At 45.1% G+C, this 16,949-nt stretch overlaps 1 protein-coding gene across 5 annotated transcripts in view; it reads left to right on the top strand.

The window, feature by feature from the left end:
- Positions 1-16,949, top strand: part of PDZD2 (PDZ domain containing 2) — a 202,687-nt gene that overhangs the window by 80,318 nt on the left and 105,420 nt on the right. The window contains exon 1 of one of the 5 annotated variants that reach the window (XM_042804488.1): positions 5,227-5,421. The exons of the other annotated variants lie outside the window; for them this stretch is intronic. The gene's annotated coding sequence lies outside the window, so the exon portion shown is untranslated. Of the gene's footprint in view, positions 1-5,226; positions 5,422-16,949 lie in introns of those variants that run through there. 5 annotated transcript variants of the gene reach the window in all.

The raw sequence follows: 16,949 nt of genomic DNA, 5'->3' as shown, positions 1-16,949 counted from the left end.
GTGAACAGAAATGAAAATTAAACAGAGGACATTAACAAGAGAAATGCAAACAGTAAATACAGATTGAGAAGTGAAAAATGGCTTGATGATTTTTTTTCATTTTAATAACTAGCTGGTGTTAAATGTAGCAGATAAGGCAAACTGCTTTAAGAGCATGCGATATCTATGATATTACTCTCTGTTTTATTTCAGTAGTACTAGTAGATTTCCTTATATCTGTTTTCTGCTCTCCAATTTCGAGTTACTGCCTTGTATTTTGAAGTTAAATACAGTATACTTAATGCCATGTAAATCTCCACTGTTGGCTACTAATTGATATTGTATTATTCTGGTAATACAGACTCATCTGAATTAGAGAACTGCCAGGTGAAAAGGCTCTATCCTCTATAGATCTGTAGTAACCTCTAAATAAATTGTACGAACACATAAAGAAATTAAATAAAAATTGAGGTCAGAGCTATTAAATGTAGATACATTGCATCACAGTTTGGAATTTCATGTAATATTCTCTAAAAGTGGGATTTTTTAATGTATATAATTGATTTTTAAAATTATTAGCTTATAAATAAACTGTAAATACATAAAATCAACTCTAATGTGGCTGCTTACTAAACATTACTTTTACAAACAGCTCTCTGCCTATAGTGCTCAAACTCTGGCTAATGGGGTATATGTGACAGACATATACCAGAAAAGGGCTTGTGGGGAGCAGTGGGAGAGGGTTATCAATACAGTCAGTCATACCTCACCCCGCCACAAGAAGACCCCCCTGGGCAAACAAAAAAAACCCAAAACCCTCCACTGGAGAGATTTTCTTAAAATTTCTGATTTGAAGACTACTGAGCTTTCATATTTTAAATATCACTTAGCCTTAACGTAGGAAGTTACAATATAAGCTCTCTGGGACAGAGACCCTATGTCTGTATTTTCCTTACAAATTACTGCCTGTATTTTGAGTGCTATAAAAATAATAATTGTGGATAAATTAATAGATTAATAAAATTGAGATGTTCAATTTCCCAACAGCTCATATTTTGCCTGAGAAACCCTGCCTTCTATAATAGGAGGAAACATCTCTGACTATAGCCCATGTAAGTAAAGAGCACAGCTGAAGAGCTTGCTGACACACAGGGACAAGACATCTGAACACTCCCCTCCTCCCCCCAATCACTGAAAACCATCTCATTTCCTACTATTTGTGTGGTGGGAAGAATAAGCGAATGTTTACAAGTAATTCTAGTATAGCTCTTGCGAGGGCCTGTCTGCCTGCAATTTGCACATAAAACCCCACTAAAGATTAAGGGCTGGGGTGTTTTCAGCCAGACCTGGAGCTGTTTGGAATTATTTTGGTCACTGGCATTTTTCTGTATGCCCCATGAACTTGTGGTGGGTTTGCAGCCAGCACTAAAGGGTGTAACTCCTAGCTGAGCCCTGGGTGGCTCTGGGGGGATGCTGACTGAGGGCTGTGGTATTCAGCTCTCCAGGGCTGTTTATAGTAGTTGTGTGTTTGAGCTATTAAACTTTCATTAAAAAACAAACAAACAAGCAAACAAACAACAACGACTTATCTTGTTCTTGTGTGCAGAATAAATGGTAAGGGAAAGGTTTTCTCTGCGGCATTCATCTCGTACTGTAATAGCATGTGGTGCAGAAATGGGGCTTTCTGGAGGTGGTGTTTGCAGAGATTTAGGGAACTCAGTGGTCTAAATGCACTGCATTGACCAAGCAAACTGTGGGGAGATCCACACAGAGGTCAAGGAAGGGATTTTTGTATTTACACTGGCATGGCTGGGTCAGAATGTGGCCTTTGCAGTCCTTGGCTCTGCCTTGGCGTGCTGGACTCCTATGCAGTGTTAACCCTCTTTAGTGTCATTTTTGTGGTTTCTGGCTGAGTTCTGAAGTTTGCTGTTTTCTTTTAGGAAAAAATGGAACATCATATTGTTGTTCTGGGTAATATGTGGTCCTGGATGCTTATTGTGTTTCCAAAGGAATTTCATTTAAATCTTTATGTTAATTTTGCAGCCCATCACATCCACAAAAGTCTTGGATCCTGGGAACGCGTACCATATAATTGACTTTATCTCTGTGTGTTGTGTGTCAGGGATGTCAGATATCTGGTGCCCAGGACACAGCAGTGCTGAGAGAATGTAAATGTCTGTGTATGTTGTAAAGAACAAATGTTTCAGGTGCTTCCAACTTGTGAAGGTAACGCTTGAGATAAGGCTTAAATGTAGTGAAGTTTTAGGTACTCGGGAACAGACCTAGCACTTATGAACTCTCCTCAGTCGCTTCCTCTAAGTCTTAACTTCTAATACTAATACATCAGTGAAACTGATTTCACTGACATTTCGTTTTTACAAGTGTGGCTCTAAGGTGATTTGTGTTCATTGTTGTTTTTCTGAATGTGAATCAAGAACCTGTGTGTGCAACTATGATGACAAGCAAAGAACCAAAAATAACGGCAGTCCCAAAAATGCAATGTAGCATTTTTCCTGTGAAGTGGCATGGGATGCAACTGCAAATTTATTAGCTAAGTAGCAAACTGGATTTTTCTGTAGACTTCTTTTGACTGCTCTGTGAAATAGTTTCATCAGTCCACAATTACTCCATCCTTAATCTTTTCCATTCTTCATTTTGTACTCCTGAAATTCAAGCTAGAAAGGAATTTGATGTGGGGCAGAAAAGGATGATTTGTTCTAAGTAGATCTCTGTGTTGCTTGCATATGCATGAAGCCAGTTTTCTTCAGATAGGCTTTCTCTACGTGTTTATAAATCAATGCTTTATCTGTAAAAAAACATATGACTCAAATCCTGTTTTGGCTTATATCACAGCAGATGACTTTGAAATGCACAGCTGCATGTGTGCACATAAAATATCTAAATGCTATCAACATTCTGCAAAATAAGAGCTGAGAAGATTTAAGGTCAAATTCCTCAAAATTTCAATGGGATGTCAGCTCCTAAAAAGGCGTAGAAAAGCTGTCACCGAGCTGGGAAGTGCCCAACAATGTTGGACTTTCCTGGTGCCCAAGAGCCTGTTTCTGTACTCTTGTCCAGGGCACTTTGGACTTGCCTGGGCCTGAGCAGCTCATCTGACTCCTTGTCTTGCGGGGACCCCCCATGCTGCCTGCCTCCCTGCCGTGCCTCCCCAGGCCAGAAATGCCAAAATCCCAGGAGAAATGCCAAAATCCATGGCAGAGCTATGGGGAGAGATGGGTTCCCACAAGCAAACAGGCACACAGACAGCGGTGAGTGCATCCTAAAACTGACACCTTCTCACACCCTCTGGCTGTTTCTGCCTAGATCTTACCAGGCAGGACTTTGCATTTTACTTTGCATTTGAATAGGAAGTTAGGTCATATTTTGTGGCCCATAGGATACACATTACATGGAGACTTCTGGACTTCCAGTATCATAGGCGACTGTGCAGGATAACCCCTGTGGTCTCATTTCTGTTTATGACTGTAACCTAAATAGTTAGGGAGACAAAAGGAGGCATCCCAGAGTATGATTCCTGCTGCAAAACTCTTTTGTATTATTGTAATAGCCAGGTTGTGGTTACAACACAAACAGTTTTTAGGGCAGGGACTCAGGACAAGCTCTCCTCTCACTTAAATGTCCTGAACTTTGTATTCTCTTTTGTACAGAGGAATACAGTTGAAAGGTGACTGAGAGGGCTTAGGCAGGAGCAATCTGGAGGCTACTTACTTTCCTAGGAAAATAACACCACTGCACGTTTCACTCCCATAGAGCAGAGGCTGCTAGATTTGCTGTCCGTACCCTGGATGAACTCCCCAGCCCCTGTGCTGCTCAGGGGACAGATGCAGCCATCACACCCTCCTCTCCCCGTGCTCAAAATCTGATCTCCACCTTCTAAATTAAAGGGCTTACGAGGTTTTTTTCTCAGGAGATGTCAGGCCATGAATCACAGTTGGAAGAGAGGCATTTCCTGGTTAGCAGTGTTGAGCCCCAGAAAGAGGCACATCCCAAGGATTGAAAGCTTCCCTTCAGGTTACCTCTAAGTATGTTAACTACTGGTGTGTTCAATTTTGGCAGCTAGTTACCTATGTTGCCTGGGAGCAGAGGCACTGACACCAGGCTATGCATTTTGCTCCAAGGAACAAAACTCAGAGTCTCTTCTGTCTCCCTCAGAACTCCTGTCTCCCTCTAAACCCGTGGAAGGCTGAAGATCATGGTGAAAATCCTGAAAAACAGGAGGGACAGTTCTTTCTGTGTAGAGTAGTACTGTACCTGATAGCCAGGACTTCTGTGAGCAAAGCTAATGTGTTAAAAGATTGCTTGACTACAGCATAGGACTCAGTGGAAGAGTTTCATCCTTGTCTATTTTGATTACAGCCCGATCTGCTCACTCCTTGGACATTTTATTATTTTTTTTTTTAATATACAGTTACAGTGATGTGTTGTTCCTGGTGTAAGTTGACAAAAGACAACTGTGACCACAGTTGTATGTTTCAGAGTCTAGAAGTAAAAAAATGCAATACTGGGTACAGACTGACCGCTGTTAGGCCTGCTGAGAGCCGGCTGCTACACACCTGAAAAATGGCCGTGAGATGTTAAATGACAGCCTGTGATAAAGACACTTGGCTTTGGCACATCAGGCCACATTCTGGGGAAGACAACCAACCCCCGGTTGTTGTGTAGAGGCAGAAGCAGATTTTAATTTGGGTGCCCCGAGTGGAAACATTTTCAGAGGGGTGGGGAAAGTATGCAGGTTGGCTTTCAACAGAAGCATGGTTTGGATGGAGCAAGTGTGTAGACGGGTAAAACACCGTGCCCGGTGGGAAGCGACCTGTGCAGGACCCCTAAAGCTGAGCCGGGCCGCCTTGCCCATCCCCGCGGTGGGGACGGCTGGTGCGTGGGAGCGCCGAGGGGCCGGTGGTCACCGGAGGGGCGGGAGGGGGGGCAGAGCGAGGGGGCCGGGGCTGACATTTGGCATCGTGGGTGTGTGTGTGTGGGGGGGGTGGGTGGGGTATGTCACGACACCCCGGTGCCCGCCGGCTGCGCGCCCCTCCGCGCTCTGCCCCTCCTGACCGCCGCGGGACCCCGAGCGCCCCCGGGGGGGGGGGGGTGGGGGGATCGGCAGGCCGGCGTTCCCGCCTGCGCGGCGCGGAGGCCGGTGCGCGGCGGGGCGCGGAGCGGGGCGGGGCGGGGGCCGTGCGTGGCCGCCTGCAGCCGCGCCCCGCGCCCGGGAGGCGGCGGCGGCGAAGGTGCCTCCCCGCCGGCAGCGGCAGCGGCAGCAGCAGCGGCAGCGGCAGCAGCGGCCACCGCCACCGCGCAGCGGCTCCGCGGCTCGGTGCCGGCAGGTGATTAAGCGGATGAAGGGGCCGCGGGGGGATTAGCCGCGGCCGCCGGCTGCTGCGTGGAGGCTGAGCGCGGCGGAGGGACGCGGGACGCGGAGAGGTGCGCGGGGCGCGGCGGCCGGAGCCGCAAGTTGTGTCGGTGGCCGGAGCGGGGAGGGTGCGCGGCGGACCCGGGGGGGGGGGTGGGGGGGGAACCGCGCTGCGGGGGCCGGGGGGTCCGGCCGGGCGGTGGGTGCCGGGGCTGCCCCGCGGGGACCCTCCGCGGCCGCGCTGCCGCACCGCCGGCGCTGGGCAGTCGCCGAGTGCGGGGCTGCGAGGGGTGCGGGGAGCCCCCCCACCCCACCCCGCACCCCCAGTCCGGGCGGGGGGCTCCTGGCGCGAGTATGGGCAGAAACTTTAGTTACGGTCTGGCGTGAAGGTGCGCTTTCCCGTGGGGACAGGACTCCGTCCAAAACCGCTAAACCGTTCGCTTGGAGGAAGCCTTTACAACTCAAGCCACAAAATGCTTTCCTGTAGGACACATGAATACCAGATTTTTAAAATGAAAGCGCTGCTGAAAGCCTTGCAGAGGAGCTTCGCTTGGCAAGCTTGCGTACTGAAGGCTTTTAATAAAGAAAATATATTGTCTTCCAACTGGATGCAAAAAATAGAGCTGAATTATCACTTCCTAAATCTATCATGATTCCTGGCTTTCAGTTAGGAGAGCTTTTGGTGGCGTTCAAGTGCCACAGCTATCATGTTCTCTAAATATCTTCTAATCCTCAAGCAAACAAAAGTCTGTTGGTGTTTAGTGGGTTTTGTACATGTAGGGCATATGTGTACTGCATTCCTACTTCATATTTACTTTATGTTGATACAAATTCATTGCTTCTGCTCAGACCTGTGTTTTGGCAGGGTCCTGTCTTGCAGCGGAACTGGGGGGACCTTCTAAATGAAGCTAACAAGTAAAATATGCTTTGAAATGGAGTGCAGATGGGAAGTGTCTTAAGTATTGTGTTACACAACAGTCGCTCTCTCTGTGCCATTCAGCTCACACAACTCTAGGTTTTATGAATGCATCCACAATCTGAATTGGATTCTGCGCTGTTCAGAAATATCATGCGTTAATATCTGGAACAGCAGCAGTTCGGATGAGAAAGGTTAATTCATCTGCCTCCCAACAGTACTTTTGTTGCTGTACACCTCTGGTCAGCATGTTTGTTAGAAACCTGAATGAGGCCAAAGTTTTTAGTTCCAAAATATTCTCAAATTGTTAAATAAAAAGAGTAACTGTTGTTCGCTGGCTCAGGTGGGTGGTGTCTGAACTTTTCTAGAGCTGTTTTTTGTGTTAGGCAACTGTCTCTTGTATCCTAAAGCATTATTGTGGATTGCTGTTTCATACCGACTGATAGTAGCAGAGTGATAGTAGCACCGTTGAGGTTCTCTACCCCAGTTTCTTTATCCCAACAACTCACCCTTTCTTCCCGATGGGGAGTGTCTCTTTGGCTCCATCTCCTGGCTCAAAAAGAGGATCCCCCTTTACGGAGCGGGTATGGAGAGATGGGAAGCCTCCGGGTGGTATTGGTAAAAGGTGGGTGAAAAAAGTGATGGAGGCTGCTTCTTGGACTTGGACTGTTATCTTGGGACCTGTTACTGCGGGGTACCTCCAGCTTCCATCTAGAGTGGGAATTAGGTCCTCCCTTTTTTTGATGGGAAGAGAGCATATCTCTTATGTTACTTTTTCTTATGTCTTGGAAAGATTTTTGATGTAGTGACTAAATATTATCATGGTATTTAGAAAATCATAATTTAGTATTTCATTCCTCGCATGTATCTTCTGGAAGGGTTAGTCATCTCGCCTGATATATTTCCGTGTGTAATCTTTTAGTGGAAATATGTTAATGATATATCCTTTATGTCATGATTTTTCTGCATGGTCAGGAAAGTGTATTGCCTGAAAATTATTAATCCACTTGAAATAGAGAACCTGTGGCAGTATGGAAGGACCTTGTTGTGATTTAGCAGATGTATGACTATGCATGGACTTTGAGTATGAGCAGAGGGAATCCTATTCTGCAAGCTCAGTGAGATGGCAGGATCCTTCCTTTGTGGAACATCTTCTGTATGCCCTGTCGTCAGTGGAGAACAACCTTCTTCAAGTGCAAAAGACAGGAGGAAAAAGAGCCTTAACCAGACTGGAGAACCAGGGTACCTGTCCTACGTGTGACATCCAGACTTCTGTATCTAACCACTGTACCCCAAAGTGAAAGGAGTAGGTGGCAGACTGTTCTGACACTGATCATCAGTCCTTGAAATGCTGTTGCGGGGAGCAGAGAAATAGGGTATAACTCTGAAGCTGGCAGATATGTGAAATTGCAAAGATCTCTTTTTTTCTGTGTAAGTGTTCTGTGTATTCCAGCAAATACCAAACAGGCCTGCTGACATCAGTGCCATTTAATGCTTCATTATTACGGTTTACAGTATCATGTGGGCTTAGGGTAAGGACTGACAAAGACAGCATGGTGTGGTGTGGGTGCTACCTAGTTTTTTTTTTTTTATTTGTGTGGCGCCCTTGGTCAAAAAGTATATAGCCCTCCCTGTGGACACTACTTTTTTCTGCCCTATTGCCGTGTGCCCTGTTTGCATGCAAAGATGTTCCTCCTTACACCTGCAGTGAGAGCCCTGGGAAGAGGACAGCCTCTGGTGGGCTCCAGTGGCCCAGGGCTTCTCTCTGGTCATCCTGAACTTCTCACTTGAGGCTGAACATTGGTGAATCTCTGAAAGCATGTTATGTCCACAGAGTCCACTGCAGAGGGAAAACAAAGATGCTTCTCAGCAGATTTGCTCTGTATATATTCTGAAGTCTGCACCCAGCTTTGTACCATGCTTTGTGCCTGCTACAACTGCAGAGCCACCACCAGCAGCCCTCCAAGGCTGAGCTGAATTATTTTCTGCCTTATGTATCACCAAGAGACGCATCAGCTACAAGAGATTCCAGCTGCAGAACGTGTGTGTGTGCAGTGTGTCTTGTTCAGATGTTATTTCCATAATAAAATTGCTTGTTTGGCGTAAAGAGTTGTTGGCTGGTTTGGGTGTTGGGTTTTTTTTCCCCTCCCTCTTTCCAGCTCAGGGATACAAGTCTGGTTGTGTTCTCTCTGGCTCGTTTTGTAAATTAATTGAAGGTATAGTCCACAGTCCTGCTAGAGCTGTGATCGCAGAGAACTTGAGGTGGTAGCCTATTTGACATGTGTGGGTAGAAGTGGATGCTGTTGTGGGTACTGTGTGTTTGCAAAGGACAGCAGAGCGGCAGCAGCCCTTGAAGAACGCTTCACAGGATTTAGCTGGGGAGCTGCCTACAGCCAGCCTCGTGAAGATGCTGCCTTCAGAGACTCTAGTGAAGTTTGAGTTATCCGAGTATGCCCCGACTTCACACACGAACTCACACACACATTCACTGGAGGCTGTTGACACATTTCTTCAGGGTCCTGTCACTTTTATTCTTCCCTGTTCCTCCTCCGGACCTTGACCTGTGGCAGCTGTGGCTGGGGCAGAGAGGTTCAGTTCGCAGCAGAGCCTGCGCTGCCTGCCAGGTGGCACACAACCTGCGGAGCAGGGTTTGGTACCTCTGCCTTACCTGATGGATGGGAAACATTTTGCTCGTTGTAGGAATGCCATCACTTCTGGATTAAATGCACTGAGTGTTTTGCTAGGCTAAAGACTTGTAACAGCCCGAGACTGCTAATGAGGAATAATACATTCAGTTAAAATACACAGTGGAATTCCATTATTGTAGGCCAAAATGTAGTAAATGAGCGAGAGCTTAACCCAGGATTCAGGGAAAATGTTGCCATTTCTGCAGAGTGATCTGTGAACATTGATTGAAGTCACTGTCACTTGAACTAAAAGCTGGCACAGATCCTGGCCCATTTTCCAGAACTGTAGAGAACTAGGGTGCACAGAAACACTTCGGCTTCAGGACTCAGCCTTAGCCCATCTGGTGTCCCAGAGGTCCATCTCCAGGGCTTCTTGTTGTGAGAAGGTGGTTTTAGCACTCTGGCTTGTCTCAGAGCAGGGCCACCTCGGCTCAAGTAGATCCCTAGAGCGTTAGGAGAACGTGGCTCTGCTGTGACTGTTCCTAGAACTGCATGGGATGCAGCACAGCTGTGTTTGCTTAAGCCCTGTGCTGGAGTGAGCTGGCCCAGGTGTGTCAGCTTTGGGGCATGTGATACCCATGCCATGTTTTAATAGTTCACATACAACTCTTCTCCTGACAATGGGTGATGGACTAAATTAATTTTATGTAAATCTAATGTAAATCTGAAACATAAATTGAACACTCCAAGGGGAAAGCTGTTTGTGTAGCTGCCAGGATTGCTGTCTGGAGATTTAGGTTCACGTTGGCATAGTTCACTTGGTTTGTCCCACAGCATCTCAAGCACTTCCTGCAGCATGGAGAAGCTCTTGGCTCCAAATGAATTCTGCTAGAGCTGAAGATTTACAGTAACTTGCAGAATTTGACCTTTTGTCTCAAGAAACTGTGGCGCAGCTTCCAAGTACTACTGTATGTACAAAATAGATAGAGAATGTATTCCTAAATCCCTGCAGCTGCTGGTGAGCCAGGAGAGCAGCAGGGCAGTGTCAATGTTGCTGACACAGGAGTTGCAGAGAGGAGCAGGAATCTCACCCTACTGAACAGGAAGGAAACACATTTTCAAGTTCTTGTCCGTAATCCAGGATGGTCAAGAATGCCTCGGTGAGGTCAAACTTCTGTGCTGGTTGTTCACAGATGATCTTGCTGTCTGAGGAGGAAGTAATGATGCCAGGCGAAAGATCTGTGTCCTATGCCTTTGAACACTGACCTTGCTCTTTTGGGGACAGGATGTTTTGTGATGTGGGCCGATCCAGTTATGGCCCTTGTGCTCTTCTAGGTCAAAGCTGAAAGAGTAGAGAGAAGGGGGATGCAGCAGCCAAAGCAAAAAGTTATGGAAATCCTTAAACACACTGACATGTAGGAAACAGCTTTCAAAAGAGCTGTTTAAAATACGAATGAGCGTGAGATGTAAATGAGTTGCTAAGAGGCCAGCTTCCAGAGACAGGATAACAGTAGAGGGCTGCTTGGCTTGTACTGGATATTCATCCGACTGGCTGAAGTTTCTGGCTCTTTCCCAGATTCTTTAATGTGAAAATATTTATTGAAAGTGACTTGATTCTCTGGGTCTTGACCAGTAACCTAGAGGTGTGTGATTTGGTGAGCTGATACTCATGCCTTTTTGGGTTTGAGTACAGAATGGATTAATTTGTGACAAAGTGGCATCTGGCATCTCCAGTATAAATTCTCCATTGCTTGGTTGATGATGAGCCAGCTGATAAGAAATTGGGGAAGGTTGCTTGCTTCAGCAAAGGGAAGTTATTTCTTGTAGATCTTCTGGGAACCACCACGCACCACCTGCCTAACGAGACCCAACAGTGATGCAAGAGGTCTTGAAGACTAAAAACTGTGTTGTCCTGTTGAATTCCCTGCACTGGTGTCTGAATAGCAGAGTAGGGAGGAAAGAGTGAGAAAGGGGTTATGGATGGGATGCTTCCTAGGGAGATGGACACATCTGAGAGAGGCAGCAAAGGAGAAACTCTGTGAAGTGCCTGCTTGAAGGGGAAGTGAGCTGAGGTAGGCAGTTTGCGTCTTGTAGAGAAAGCATGTGGGTGTCCATGCAGCAGCATCTTCTGGCTGCTTGAGGTGTTGCTGGGTTCATTCAAGGGAGCTGAGAAGTTATGGGGCTTCAAAGGGATACCTCTCTTCAGCTGGAGAAAGCAGCCCTGACTTGAGTGAAATTATTTGTGGTATATGCCCATCTGCAGGAATATGGCTCTTTTCTCCTAGCTGTAGGTTCTGTTTTAAACTTTGGATAAAGGCAGTCAGTCTCTTGTGTCTTCTTGAGTCCAGCTGCTGCAATCCTTTTAAAGTGTTGCTTTCACTTAAAAACCGTGAAGTGGCTTCCAGTGCAGCTTCTAAAGCAGAAGTTTAGACCAGCCAAGATGGTTTCTGAAGTTATCCTCCAGGGACGAAACTTCTAAAGAAGCCGCCACTCAGCTGTGGTACTTGAACAGCCTTCCAGAAACAGCTGTTGGAGATGCAGAAAGCTGAACTTGAATCTGGTTCATGGCTAAAAAGTTAGTTTTGCCATTAAAACTAAAATTTAAGAGAGTCCAGCTGCCTGCAAAGTGCAGCAGCTGGCTTGTGCAGCCAGGGCACTCCTGGAGCAACAGGGAAAAGTAAGTTTTACATTGTCTTCCATGAGCTCAGCTGCCCTTTAAAAACAAAACAAAGTTGGCCAAAGGCAGTTGTTTTTGTTGCAGGTGAATTGCAAGAGAGCACTTGAGGGATGTGGGGACACATGCTGGTAGTTTAAGGACACTTCATAGAACTGCTCATAATTTAATTCATGTCTCAAAAGCTGTATTATAAGAGCAGTTTTCACTATGTGATCCCATTGCTTAGCAAAGCCTTCTGCCAGTGCTTAGTTAAGAGTAGGAAATCATTGTCCTTGGTGTTGCAGTGAAGACTTTCTGAATTGTAGCTAACAAAGGGGCTGTCAGGTGTATGAATTCCAAAGTTGCAGTAAAGTGAAAGCAACAGGTTGTGTTCAAGGAATAGAGGGAGGCTGATGATTGCTGTTTCTATAAACTTTTGACTAATGACTCATTTTCTTCTTGTGGCTAGAGATTTTAATTCTCACCTCATGACCTAGAAATACTGTACATTTTGTTGTAAGGTTTGAAGCTTGAGTGGAGTACTGCAACCAACAAAAAAAATGTACACGTGAAGCCCCTCTATGGGCAAAAGAATTGATGATGGTGGGGAAAAACATGGAATGAGCTAGTAGTGCTGTTTGTGGCTTTTCTAAGTCTAAGGTGGCAGTGGGATGGTGGATTCACAGAAGAAAATCTCTTAGGGATAGTCCTCCTTCATTACACATACAGTGTATTATCAGCACTTGTGCATGGAACTAATTTGGAGTCTAATTTCTATTTATCCTGCTACACAAGCATATTAAGCCTTTGCTGTTGAGATGATACAGAAGGCTTGAGCATCCACAGGTCTCTACTGCAGCATCTGGAAAAGGTATTTGTGTATAAATACAACATAAATACAGCGAGGTGGTTTTATGTTGTGTGGCTTTCCAGGCACCCTCTGCCTAATCCCACTGCAGCGCTCTCGCACTCCTCTCACGCTCTCAACTGTCTGCAGAACCACTGTCTTGAAGGGTCATGTCAAAAGCATCAGTCACAGGTTTTTATAGTGATTGACATTAATTAGCCTCTATATTTTCCTTCTTCGCAGTCCCCCGTCCCCCCCCCTCTTTTTTAACTTCATGTTTTTCGTTTGAAACAGAGATTAATTTGGAATAGCAAGATTGTAAACTGCCCTTGCTTGAACCTGCCTGCACTGTTAATTTTATTGGGCAATGTTGAAGAATAGCGGAGGTGTTCAGCCATGATAGAAAATCGCTTGCTATCACTGTGATGGTTTCTAAAGCCTTCAGCCTAACTATCTCATCTCTTCCCTCCAAAGCATTCTCATTTCCTTTAGTGTAGTGTTTTTCTTCTGCCCCTAGTCATTTTGAATGAACTGCTGTGCTCTTCACCAGCTTCCTTTCATCATCTTCCTTGGACTTGATTTGGGCATAACTGCAAGTTTTCTGTTGAAAAATCATCCCCTTTTCACTGTGTAGTGACTCAGGAAGCCTGTTCATATCCAAAGTAGCTTTTACTGTGTGTCAGCAGTGTGTGTCTGTTCTCCATACACTTAAACACCATGTTGCTCTGGTGACAGCACAAGACCTGGTGGCAGGTGAGGGAAGGTCTGGGAGGTTCTAAGGTAGTGATGCAGCTCCAGCACCTGGGTTGATGGGATCATTGGGCAGTATATGGTGAGGAGGTGTGCTGTCAGGACAGCTTTGGACCTTCTGCATGGTTCGCTTTGTTTTGGGCCATCTCAGGCAACCATGCTGTAGATTTTTTGTGTGCTGAACGATCAGCCTCCTGCCTAATTTTTTCTTTTGTCAAGGTCCACTCAAACAGTATTATTTTGGTGGATATAAGCCTCCTTTCCAGTTCCATGCAAAACCTCTTTATGGCTGGTTCATTCTGCATTATCTTCCTTTTCCTCTCCAAAGAGAGCCTTTGTTTTGCTCCAGTAGCAAAGCCAACATCTTTTTGTCTCATGAGAGAGGTCATCCTGCTGACCTTTTCTTGCATTACTGCAGTTTCACTTAGCCTTTCTTGAACTAAGTAACCTGAAGTTGCACATCGTTCCAGCTGAGGCCTTACTGGTGCCTTGTATACTTTCCTGTTCCTCACTGAGACCTCAGGCAACATCTGGCTTTGTTACCCTCTTGCCATGAACCACTAAACCACCAAAGTCTTTCTATATCACTTCCAACTGTTGAGCTCCCAAGATGCAGAACATATTTCTTTAATCCCAAAGTGCATGACTGTGCTTGGCTTTATTACAAGCTGTAACTCCTGTCAGTTGTTTTAGTCCTCAAATGTTCTGAATAAACTTCTGCCCATCCTCTGAGCTGACAGACTTTCCCAGCTATCTGTTGTCTGCAGATTTCATTTGCACTCCCCTACCTTCCCTATCAAGGGAATTAGTGGAATTATTAGATAAGACTGTCCCAAGGCAGATCTTTTAGGAAATCTGTTTATAGTTTGTCTTTCTCACCAGAATTTCAACATCTGCACAAGCTGCTCTTCTGGCTTTCAGGAGGTGGAGCTTGGTTTGGCTCTAATGTCTGTCCTAAATAGTAAACAGGATGGATCATGAAGCTGGGCTGGTGGGTGATCCACATGCAGGCAGGCACTGTATGTGCAGGGTGTTGGCAACAATCATACATGTGTCAGAGCCGAGATGTTAAATATTTCCTCTTGGTGGGTGAAAAATGGCTTTGTATTCTGGTCTGTTGTTATTAACACTTAACAGTTCCTGGAGAGGGTTTTTGTTCATTTAAAAAAAGACCAAAATTATGAAGAAATTATAGGTGCATGAAACCAGTGATTTGAATGTAAGGTGAGGACGGCATTTTTAACTTATTATACTCTTATTAGCTGTAGGAATGACCAGAGCTGAAAATTACAAATTCTGTCAGCTCTAAGCATTGAAGGTATTACTGAAAGAGTATTGTAACTGTCTGCCTTGCTTATCTGAGTGTGTTATCTGGCAGAAATGGTCTGGAAAACTTTATGTTGTCCTCTGTGGCTAGTGCCAACAGACCAGAATAGACCATCTCCATGGGCCTTGTCCAAGCACTGTTCCAGCTGGAAAAGGAGTACCATGGTCTCCCAGAGCTTCAAGCAAGCAGCGCAGCCCTTTCTAAAAACAGCAAATACACCAAGTGAGTCATTAAAAAAAAAAATGCTAAATTTTGAAGCATACATTGTAGATGCCTAAAATGGCCAATAATCTGCATTATTGATGGAGAACACAACAGACCTAGGGCATTAGCTCTATATGTTTCACGAATACATGTATGCGTATGGGAGAGAGAATGCTGTACTTGAATGATGTTCAATAAAATCAACGTCTGAGGGAGGTGAAGTACTCAAAATCCACTCTTAACTGCTGTGTTTCCTTTGTTCAGTAGCTTTAAAGCTCACCTGGAGAATTCTAGCAGGTAAAATGAGCAAACAAGCCATTCCTGATGGCTCGGTGGGTGATTAGAAACTTGGCATCTACAAGATGTTCAGCTGAGGCAGTAAGAGTCTGGACTACACTGGTTTGAAAATGAACAGCATTTGCTGTCCAGCCACAAAAATCCACATGTGACAATTTGTTCTGTATATGTGTACTTGAAGAGACAATTTAGAATTTTCTCCTTGTATTAATATGTAGAGGAGTTGTCTGTATTCAACTGATCTTTTTCTGTTAATCATCTAAAGGTAGGATTTTTATTTTTTCTTTTAAAACCTGGCTTCTGCTCCCTGCTGCCGATCTGCACATCTTTGCTAACCTGGATGCCAATGTTGGGTTCACAGAATCTCTGTTAAAGTCATGGAAAAGCCATATTACTGGGTCATTACTATTTAGTCATTTGTGTATCAATCTTTCAGTGTATGGTTTTCTTTTTTTTTCTTAATGGCTCTTGGATCCATAGAGGCTAATCTGTTTCAGTCACACGGTAGAGGATTTTTATCACTTAATGAAAAAAAAATTCTGCTTGAAGTCCAGTTATTTTCTGCATAGGTGTGGAAAGCCCCAATTCTCAACAAGGATTATTTAAGGGACTGCTTGTACTTTGGGTGGCCAAGAGACTTATGAACCGCAGGTTTGGATCTGCTGAACCGTGAAGCCTGTTGAAAAAATCCTTCCCAAGCAGGGAGCCAGTTTTTGTCCTGCCGCCTGGATGCAGCTGGGGTGTAAATGGCGATGGGAAGAGGGAAGGGAATGATTGCGCTGGTCTGTGTGAGAGCTCTGGCATTATCCTCATTTTTGGTTCTGGTGCTTTCTCCTATCCATTGGAGCAGATTTTCAAGACCTTGCTACACAGCTGTGGTGTTGCGTGGGTTGCATACTAGCCCGGGAATGTTAAACTGAGTAATAATGGATTCTTATTTTCACCCTGTGATTTAAACCAAACTCTCTTAACATGTGGTTGTGGCTCGTGTGTTGTCACTTTACAGCACTTGCAGTTTCAAAACAGATGACTGAAATCGCAGTGGTTTTTAAGAGCACACTTGCTTTCTCCCCAAGGTCTTCCTCCTTGCGACACGGCTCCTTTCCCCGGAGCCTCCAGTCCTGCAGGGAACCAGGCAGTCTCTCTGCATGCGAGGTTCATCCGTTCCCCAGAGCCTCTGCTACAGCGCTGCTGCTCAACAACCAAATATTTCAGATACTTACATCGCTGCAAATGAGTTTCCCGTGATGTTTAGCCTGAGCTTGGGTGAGGTTAACGGCCCCATTGCAGCACACGGGGAAGAGGCGGCAAAGCTGAAGATGTGCAGCGGAAACATCAAATTTGTCTTATCATGCCAAGATTTATAGTGTTTGCTATCTTGTATCTTAGCCTCATTTAAAGTACACACTTAGGCATGGCTTGTTGATATAAAGCATGCCAAATCTCTGTCACTGAATTTACGGGCAAGACACAGGGCCAAAGTCCTGTCTTAGCTCCCATACAGGATTTTCCTTTAATAAGGATGGTGGAGCAATGGCTTATTGGGACTTTGGGGCCAGATCCTCTCCTAAAATAAATAAAGCTAAGCTCATTTACAGCAAATGAGCATCAATCTCTGTAAGACTTTTCAGAAGATATATTGCAATGAATGTAACAAAGAAGAGAGCTCATTATTTTCCAAGAGAAGTGACAGATGAGAGAGCATTTCCACTGCGCAATTATCATAGCTCTTTCTTTTTATTCACATCACTGAAAATGTCTAGTGGCCACTGCAATGGCAGTATTTGTGAATGGAAGCTGGATGTATTCAAAACAGTATGAGTCCAGCAATTTTCCTTTCTTACGTTAAATCTTGCCAAATACCTAATTTTCAAAGATTAGACTCCTGAAGCGCAGATCTGAGAGTATGATTGGCTAGAGGACATTCATGTCTCAGTAATGAAACACTGATGTATAAAATGGTAATTGATCCCTG

Source organism: Tyto alba, unplaced genomic scaffold, assembly GCF_018691265.1.
Source record: "Tyto alba isolate M040663 unplaced genomic scaffold, T.alba_DEE_v4.0 Super-Scaffold_42, whole genome shotgun sequence".
Lineage (NCBI taxonomy): Eukaryota > Metazoa > Chordata > Aves > Strigiformes > Tytonidae > Tyto > Tyto alba.
This window is presented reverse-complemented; position numbering and strand designations above follow the sequence as displayed.